The sequence below is a fragment of the Macadamia integrifolia genome, chromosome 2, assembly GCF_013358625.1.
Source record: "Macadamia integrifolia cultivar HAES 741 chromosome 2, SCU_Mint_v3, whole genome shotgun sequence".
Taxonomy (NCBI): Eukaryota; Viridiplantae; Streptophyta; class Magnoliopsida; order Proteales; family Proteaceae; genus Macadamia; species Macadamia integrifolia.
Genome location: NC_056558.1, coordinates 14,102,619 through 14,111,346, shown reverse-complemented (window position 1 = coordinate 14,111,346; position 8,728 = coordinate 14,102,619).

Sequence of the window (8,728 nt, the reverse complement as noted above, 5' to 3'; positions counted from 1 at the left end):
TTACCTCAAATTCCTTGAAAACCGCTGACCTTTCTCGCACCGTGTTCAAGTATTCGGCCATCCTCTGCTCTTTGGCCTCATATTCGCCATTCACTTGTCGCACCACGAGTTGGGAGTCGCTATTCACTACTAGTTCCTTCACCATCAAAGCCCGAGCCAGATTAATTCCGGCTATTATTGCTTCGTACTCCGCTTCGTTGTTGGAGGCGTCGAAGTCGAACCGCAGGGCGCACTCTACTTTGAAGCCTTCGGGGCTTACCAGCACAATTCCAGCGCCACTTCCATCACTGTTGGAAGCCCCATCCACATACAGCGTCCAAGCCTCATCTGCGCGTCCCTCGGCGGATTCCTGCGGGTCATCGGGAATCGTCGTCTCCGCTATGAAGTCTGCGAGGGCCTGTGCTTTAATTGCGGTTCTCGGCTTGTACTGGATGTCGAACTCTCCCAACTCTATGGCCCAATTTACTAGACGACCGGACATATCTGGCCGTTGCAGTATTTTCTTCAGAGGCTGGTCGGTGAGTACGCATATTGTATGACTGAAAATATGGCCTCAGCTTTCTTGCCGCCGTCACGAGGGCGTACGCCACTTTTTCCGCCTTTCGATATCTTGTCTCGGCATCTAAGAGGGTTCGGCTGACATAGTATATTGGCCGTTGTTGCTTTCCTTCCTCTTTCGTCAATACGGCGCTTACAGCAACCGTCGATACAGCAAGGTACAGCTGTAGAATATCTCCGGTGTTCGGCTTTGTCAGCAGGGGGGGTGCGGCCAAGTACTCCAATTGCTCGAAAGATTTTTCGCACTCCTCCGTCCACTCGAACCTTTTAGCCCCTTTCAGCGCCTTGAAGAAAGGAAGGCATCTATCAGCAGACCGAGACATAAATCTTCCGAGGGCAGCTACCCGACCCGTCAGCTCCTGGACTTGCTTTACATTCTGGGGTGACCTCATGTCCCGAATGGCTTGTATCTTGACTGGGTTGGCTTCGATTCCTCTTTCTGAAACGATGAAGCCAAGAAACTTCCCCGAGGCTACTCCGAAGGCACATTTTGTCGGGTTCAGCTTCATGCCGTACCGTCGTAGCACTTGGAACGCCTCTTCCAAGTCTTGGATATGTCTTTCCACCTTCAGGCTTTTCACGAGCATGTCATCCACGTACACTTCCATGGTCTTGCCAATCAGCCCTTTAAAAACTTTGTTCACCAACCTCTGATAGGTGGCCCCCGCATTCTTTAGTCCGAAAGGCATGACCTCATAGCAGTACAACCCTCCTTCAGTTATGAAGGAGGTTTTCGGGACGTCAGCCTCGGCCATTTTGATTTGGTTGTACCCCGAATATGCATCCATGAAACTCAGTGCCTCGTATCCCGCCGTGGCGTCGATGAGCAGGTCTATCTTCGGTAGGGGGTATGCATCTTTGGGGCAGGCCTTATTCAGGTCGGTGAAGTCGATACAGATCCTCCACTTCCCGTTTGCCTTCGGGACCATCACCACGTTCGATATCCACTCCGGGTAATGAATCTCACGGATGAACCGGGCCTTCAGTAACTTTTCTACTTCCTCATCTATCTTCTTCTGCCTTTCTGGGGCGAACGTTCTCTTCCTCTGCTGCACCGGCTTCTTCATTGGGCTGACGTTCAGGTGATGTTCTATTACCTCTCGGTCAATCCCGGGCATGTCCGACGCCGACCAGGCGAATACGTCAATGTTGCTCCGTAGGAATGAGATGAGCCTTTCTTGTTGCGGCCTTGGCATGGTAGCCCCAATCTGAAATTGCCGAGTGTCATCTCCTTCCTCAGCTTCGACTTGCACCAAGTCTTCGGCCGGCTCCCCCCGTTGATAACTGGCATCATCACGTAAATCCTCTATTGGGAGCGTCTCACCCGCCTTTTCTTTTCCCCAGAGAGTAGTGGCGTAACATCTTCGGGACGTCTCCTGATCACCCCGACACTCCCCGACGCCATTCTTGGTTGGGAACTTCATCTTGAGATGGGGGGTGGAGACGATGGCCTTTAACAGATTCAACCCGACTCTTCCTAGTATGGCATTATACGCTGATGTAATGCTCACTACCAGGAAGTTGATCATCACCGTCGCCTGGCGATCTCCGGTGCCAGCTCGAACCGGCAGCTCTATCGACCCTTCCACCTTCACCGGGGCGCCAGAGAATCCTTGCAGCGGGTGTTCGACCTTTTTTAACTTTCCTTCGTCGAGCCCCATCTTCCGGAAAGCTTCGAGGAACAGGATATCAGCTGAGCTGCCGTTATCCACCAAGATCCTCTTTACTTTGCAATCTCCTATAGTCATGGCGATGACCAAGGCATCGTCATGCGGGGTCTGTACCCCTTCCAGATCATCGTCTGAAAAGGAGATGACCGTCCCCGTCTTTGCCTTCTTGTTCGACCATTCTGCCACATGTACGCTCCTCGCGTAGGCCTTCGCCTTCCTGGCAGAGACCGAACTCTCTCCTGCGGCCGGGCCTCCACAGATGGTTGCTATAACTCTTGTTGGGCTCTTGTTCTCCTCTCGAGGTCGGCGTCCATCTTCCTCTGGTGTCTGGTTCCTCCGCTGTTCTTGATTTCTTCTGCGGGCGAGCCCCCCTCTTTCATACCGACCTCCACCGTCTCTCCGACGGTTATCTCTCCGGCCATTGCCTTCTGGAGCCAGCTCTTTCTCCCGGTCTACAAATCTGCCTAAGTATCCCCTTCTGATCATTCCTTCTATCTCCCCCTTGAGATGCCAACAGTCCTCGGTGTCATGGCCGTGGTCTCTGTGGAAGTGGCAGTATCTATCCACATTGCGTCTTTCGGGATGTCGCCCCATCTTTCCTGGCCACTTCATGGCCCTGGCATCTGGAGAATCTTTTATCTGCATTAACACCTCTGTTCGTCTTCGGTTCAGAGGTGCATAGCTCTCAAACTTCCTCGGCGGACTGGGGGCCCGACTGCGCTCGGACTTTCGTCTTTTTTCTTCGTCGGTGGGTTTATCATCAACCCTCAAGGGCCTCTTCCTCGCCGCCTTCCTTTCGACTTCTTCATCTGCCTGGAGGGTTTCCTCCATCTGGATATACTTATCGCATCGCGCCCTCAGCTCGGTCAGATCTCTAGGCGTATGCTTCGCCAGGGACCTCTTCAATTCCTTGTCCTTGACGCCACCCAGCAGGGCCGTGAACTCCTCCTTCGGGTCTAGGCCCCTGATCGTGATCTTTTCTTGTTGGAATCGCTTCATGTAATTCCGCAGCGATTCCCCTTCTTGCTGTTTGACATTGGTTAGGTTCAACGTAGTCTTCTGGAGGGGCTGGCTACTAGAGAACCCCTTCACGAAGAAGTAACTTAGGTCGCTGAAGCTGTGAATCGACTTCGTCGGTAGTCGGTTATACCACAGCCTCGCCGCTCCCCTGAACGTCAATGGGAGGGCCCGACACATAATATTTTCTGAGACGCGATGGAATTGCATGGCGACCTTAAAGCCTTCCAAGTGATCGACGGGGTCCCCCGACCCGTCATAGGTGTCGTACTTGGGCAGGCGGAAACCGACTGGGAGCGGGTCCCTCATGACCTCGTCAGCTAAGGCCGTATCACTGGTAAGGTCGGGCTCGCGGTTCCCTGTCTGGTTTTCTGCCACCTTTCTGATCTCGTCTTTCAGGTCTAAGATCATCCTCTTTAATCCCGAGTCCTCGGACCTCTGTTTGTCCCCTTGGTGCTGATCCCCATGCGGGTCTCTTGCGGCGCGTCGCGTCCTACTTCGGGGCGCGGGACTCTCTCTTGCTCGGCTTCGAGGATCACGGCCGGCCCTCGTTGATCCCGTACTGCTTCGGTCTTCTTCTCGAACCCTCTCAAACTGGACGTGGGTATCTGGGAGTGCTCCGCCGGTCTTGTGGGAGACAGCTTTGGAAACCTCCCTCATAGTCTCGGCCATCCGGTTATATTTGTTCTGGAGGTCTTCGAACTGCTGCTTCGTCACGTACTCCTGAGCCGCGGGAGGCTGATGGTCGCTGCCTTCCCGTACTGAATATCCGGCCGACCGCTGGTATCTGACGGACACTTCCCGGTCATCATGACCCCTTTCTCGTCCAGTCTCCGCCGAGGGAGGAAGCTCCCCTGAAGGTTCTTCCCCCATGTCTACGTTGGACGTCGCTCTCGTCCTTCTTCGGTTGTAGGTTCTTCCCACCATTACCGTCGTTCCCACGGACGGCGCCAATCTGTTGCTGCCAAAAACCCCGCTGATCCAACCTACGCAAACACAGACGACGGAGGCCCGGAACTTTGTCCGGGGTTAGTCCTCCGACGCTCAAGTCAGGGTCGGCCGCACAGTTCAATAAGGGAGTAATGGTGAGGGTGTTAGAGCTTACCTTCCCCTTTCTTCCGTGCCTTCTTATATAGCTCTTTGGCCTTAGGGTTTTTCCCCCTTCGGCCTTCTTAGAGTCCTACTCGAATACGTCCAACCTTCTGGGGGGAATATTCCCCCCATGCAGACGACGTGATCCCGCATGATTCTGCGGGCGTGCCTCGGTGACTGCGCGTGCTCGAGTGTGAGTGGTCTCTTGGACCCTTCGTCTGGCGGTGGACACGTGTCCCAGAGACGACACGTGTCATGGCCCCCACCGAGGGGTTATTTTGGCTATATCATGCAACCTCACCATGTAAAGGGGTTGGTTTGCAAAATATAAATCTCACTTACAATGCTCAAACTGCACAATCCTTTTGCAAGAATGTACATGGAACCTCTTCTGGTGTAGTTTCCCCAAGAAGTTGTCTGTAGGGATTATTAATTCTTATAAATTGTATTCATGGTCAACAAATGATAATATATTTTTTGTAATTAATTTCTTTATAAAAATTCTTTCTCCATTCTTAAGAAATACTTTATAGAAATTCTGGTTGCTGTTTCTAAAAATAAGTTAGATTTCAGGTTGACCAGAGAAACACAAGAGGCAAATAAGCGTTAGCGCCGTTTTCTTATCTTGGAAGTTTTGTTTGGCATCGGACCATATACAACTTTCTTATAATATATTCTTTCCTCTCCTCCTTCTCCCCTCGCTATTTTGAATTGCTTTTGGGAAGGATAGATTGACAAGAGCTATGGAGTAAGCACCTAGGCATGCCACGTGGAAGGATGATGTGGTTAATCTGATGAAATGAATAAATCACATACTTATATTTATTTTGATTTTTTATTACTAATTTATTTGTAATTGGCCTGGGTGTAGAATTTTAAAATTTAAAAATATGAGAATATGGGTTTGAGTTCCCTATCTGGCTGTGTAATGTACATCATTGTCTCTCTGTGTCTATCTCTCTTGCCCAGAAATATATCATTCCTTGAAAAGGGAGAGCGACAAACGCAGAGAGGCACTAGTGTATGCTACGCAACATGGCAGTGTTCTTTTTTCCCATGGCCCAAATAGTATTAGGATTTTACTTTCTTTAATCTCAATCATATGATTAATTGGGGTTAGATAGTTAGGATTGTTGAGGTTTTGTTCTCTTATAAATATGTAAAAGAGGTATTAATTTTTCTGGCGATTGGTTTACATATAAAAAAAATATGAAGAAAAGAACCATGCCTGCTTATATGTCTCAAATCCCAAACATAGGCGGACACAAAAAGACCACACTGTCACCCCCAGTTAAAGATGTGAATTTGAAATTGAAATCGTTTATCGAAATCGAATCGAACCGTTTACATCGAAATCGTGAAACCGTTGATTAAATGGTTTGGTTTTAGTTTTAAAATTAAAATTGTAATTCAGTTTTGGTTATTAAGTTTAAACCTTTGGTAAACCATAAACTGATTAACTTATATATAGTAAGTTTTAGTCATTCAATTTTAAGTGTACATATATTTCAATAAAAAAAAATAAGTTTACATTAAACAACTATTAAAAGAAATCACATAACAATAAACAATTCAATTCAATGTTACAATTTACATCCATTTCACAAAAAATAAATAAATAAAGGTAAAGAAATTGTTTGGATAAAAAATTAGAAAACATAAGAAAACCGTTTAAAACCATCATTTAAACCCAAACCGTTTATTAAATGATTTGGTTTTGATTTTACCTAAAAAATTGCACCGAATCGAATCAAACCATCTACACCAAAATCAAATTGATTAACACCCTTACCCCAAGTGCCCAAATGCCTCTAAATGGCCTCCCATTAGCCTGTGTGCATTAGCGTAGTGGCCATACAAATAGTTAGGGTTCTCTTGCCCTTCAATTATATATGAAAAACTGAAATCAAACAATAACCAATCAATAAGAATCCATTAAGCCATCCTATGAAAAGACGGAATTAATGGTTTTGTTTCAGCTTAACCAAGTAGTAGCTTGATGTCAATTCAGCCAACCAAAACCAGATCAATAGACTGATTGACACCCCTACTTAAGAGAGGTGCATGAAATTACTAAAATCAAATGATAATGCTTGCTAATCTCAACAACTGTGCTAGCAGTTGGTTAGGGTTTTTTACCTCCACCCCCCCCCCCCAAAAAAAAAAAAAAGCAGTTGATTAAGGGCTACTTGTTGAAGTAGCTACCGCCATGGCATATCTCGAGTTCAGGTTCCCTCTCCCCCTGGCTGCTGCCCTTTCTTAAGTAGGGACACCACTTGACTGCCTTTGGACTGCCATCCTAACTGGCCATGTACCCTTCATAGGAAATGTCCGAAAAAAATGATAATGCTAACCACCAAATTAAAACTTGAGGATCTCTCTCTCTCTCTCCCTCTTCTTCTTCTTTTTTCTCAACAAGTAATCGATTCTCGAGAAGACTATTTGGATAGCCAAATTCAATAAACTCATCAAATGCCTCAATTGCAGAATTTAGATGACAATATATATATATATATATATATTAAAAGCTCATATGTATATATACATATATATATATATATATATAATTTTAAAAAGCTCATCAAAGTAACCAATCATATTGTAGGAGTTCAAATTACTACAAGATGAATTAAAATAGAAAGTTTCGTAAATATAATTATATAATTAAATCAAAAATATAATAAATATGGTAATTAAATTTTGAGCAGGGGGATCCCTACACTATTGTGGGGGACCAATAACAATGTGTGTGAGAGCATCAAAAAGCCTAGGATTTTCACATTTCACAGAGTAGGAGGGATATCATTTCGTCCTCTCTATGTCTTGGCGAAGACATCACACAGAAATCTTTTTCCCTTAAATTTTACTTCAATTGTTTGAATTTTTAAGTATATCTTAATGTACCATCCATTATATATAAGGTAGCTTATAACTTACCAATTATCGTGTAGATTCAATGTCCAATGTCCACATTCATTTTTTCGAATTTGGATGACAAAAATGACATAGATTTTTTTTACAAAGCCGTCTTCTTAATTTTATATGTACACAAAAGAAACAGATAACCTTGAAAGTCAAAGTCTGGTCCCTTAAGCTAACAGCCGTATCTAAAGCTTGCTTTTAAACCAGATTGAAGTCTCTTCCCTTATTATTCGACCGAAAAAAATCTCTTCCCTAATTTTGATTTGTAACATCAAATTCAGGAAACAAAGTCAACAGATTTGCAAGAACAAATTTGACTTTGAGATAAGAATGTGAATTTGAATTCGAAATTATTTATTGAAATTGAATCGAACTTTTTACATCGAAATCGTAAAATTGTTTAATAAATAATTCAATTTTAGTTTTAAAATTGAAACCGTTGATAACTTGTTTAAGTAAACTGATTAATATATATCTAGTAAATTTTAAGTCATTCAATGTTAAGTTTACATATATTTTAATAAAAAAAATTTAAGTTTATATTAAACAACTATTAAAATATATATATATATATATATAACAATAACAATGCAATTCGATGTTAAAATTTACATCCATTTCACTAAAAATTTTAAATATAAAAAAAATTGTATGGATAAAAAATTACAAAACAAAAGAATACCATTTATAACTGTTTATATTAAGTTTTGATTTTACCTCAAAAATCTTGCATCAAACCATTTGCATCAAAATCAAACCATTTTATCTAAGAGACCCCCCACCACCCATCAAGCCTCTAAATTGATCTACACTTTTATTCCCCTTTTTTTTTTTTTTTTTTTTTTTTTGATTACTTAATCATCATCTAAAGCCTATAGAGCAGGCCAGAGGCAAGGGGGAGTTGGGGGTGTCAGTTGGGACAAAGTAACGAATAGAAGTTCGAACATATGACCTCCTGCATCTTACGCCAGACCTATAGCTGGTAGCCCATTGAGAATTGAGATACAAGCTCAACGGGCGGCCGCAACTCGCAAGTGTTCAGCCGTTCAATGGGAATTTTCATCTTTTTATTAATTAAATTTTGTGAGGAGGAGATTGTGGCAAGACATTCTTTTATTGAAACCTTACAAGACACAGGTGCATGATTTCGGCATTGCTTACATTTAAAGACTTGTTTGGCATGAAGCTATGAAATGAAACTTATACTCGGAAACCCTTTTTGAAGTTAACGGCGGTGCCTTAGGAAACCCTTCCAAAGTTCCAATACATGGAATATAACACTAGCAACAGACTATCACTCTTATCTACCCAGCGCTGTTTTGCTTCCATTTCTAGTCACCTTGAAAGTACACTTAACTCCCATTCTATAAAATGGACCTCAACTTTCACAAACCAAACCAAACCAAACAAACCCTTTAAGTCCTTATTTCCAAAGTCTACTCAAATCTCATAAACAAGCTCTATCTACA